Here is a 1355-nt window from a genome sequence, read left to right as displayed (position 1 = left end):
GGGCGGCGGCCGCAGTGACTCGGGCTGGGGAGAGGGGCGCACAGCATACTCGCGGAGAGCCGGCTGCGCCGGGTCCCGACCCTGCGGGGCGGAGGTGGCCCCACGATAGAAGCCGGGAGGAGAGGGCGTGCGCGGCGGTGACTCAGGAGCCTGCCCCCGCAGGCCTGGGGGTGCCTGACGAGCCCCTGACGCAGCCCCAGACCCCTGTCCCGGCCCTAGGAAGCGAAGAATGCTGGCCCCAGGCGGGGTGTCGGGCATCTGGGGAGGCGCGTTACCACGGCTGGGAAGCGCTGGGCGGACCCTGGCTGCAGGTCCCCGGGCGCCCCCGGGCTCCCAGCTCCCGAGAAGCGGAGCGCAGGGACCGTGAGAGGCAGCCGGAGCGCAGCAGCCTGGGGTCCTGCTGCGAGGACCAGCGGGAGGAGCAGGTGCTCGCTTTGCCTGAGGTTGGGCGCCCACAACAAAGGCGATTCCTGGACATCCAAATTACAGGGTGCGGGAGGCCTGCAGGGTCTTCTTCTTGTCTGGAGGCGGGTTTTGTTCCCTGCACTGGGGAGGTACCCAGTGGTCGCCGATGGCAGTTCGTCCGCTCCTCACCGCCTTCTGTGTGCCCTCATGCTTTCAGACGCTGGACACACAGCAGTGAAGAAGATGGGCAAGACTGATACTGCCTGTGACTTTCCTTTTCAGAGGCACCCACAGCCTCTGAAAAGGAAACCGCTCCAGCCTTTCGGGAGCCATGGGAATTAAATTACTTGGAACACAGGAAACCTGTTCCCGATGTGTTTCTGAGGAGGGGACAAAAACTAAGATTTCTTAAGTGCCTCTGGGCTCTGTCGCCGCGGAAATGTCCCATCTCTTCCTCAGCCCCCATGTTGACGTGCTTGAGACTCCACTTTGGGTAAACCGAGTCTCCGTTACACAACTCTGCTCTCTTCGCGGCAGGCCCTGCGCTCAGGCAGGCGGGGGCGGGGGAGTTGCACTTACTCTCACCCACTTGGGGTCAGAGGCCCTGATGCTGATGGGTGCCACGCAGGACCCTGAGATGGGGGATTACTTAATTCATTGTGTCCCTCACCTGTGCCAGGCCCGGGAACACAAAGGGAAAGTGAGACAGAGACCTGGGCTTCACACTCTTCTAAGTAGTATGGTTTAAAAAAAAAAAAAGGAAAGAAAGGAAAAGAAGCTAAAAGAGCCTAATGTCCTAAAATGAAAGAAGCCTGTTCTTCTGGGGCCGAGGGCCCTCGTGCTTTATTCTAGTTTAGTTGCTCTCCCCACAGGGAACCAATGCTGAGGGCCAGCTCCGGTGAGACTCTGGTGTCTGTCCTTCCAGTGCTCTGCGTGTATAAAGGGGGTAA

Source organism: Colobus angolensis, unplaced genomic scaffold (genome assembly GCF_000951035.1).
Source record: "Colobus angolensis palliatus isolate OR3802 unplaced genomic scaffold, Cang.pa_1.0 Scaffold21, whole genome shotgun sequence".
In the NCBI taxonomy this organism is placed as follows: Eukaryota; Metazoa; Chordata; class Mammalia; order Primates; family Cercopithecidae; genus Colobus; species Colobus angolensis.
The sequence above is the reverse complement of the archived record's forward strand: the minus strand, read 5'-3'. Positions refer to the sequence as shown.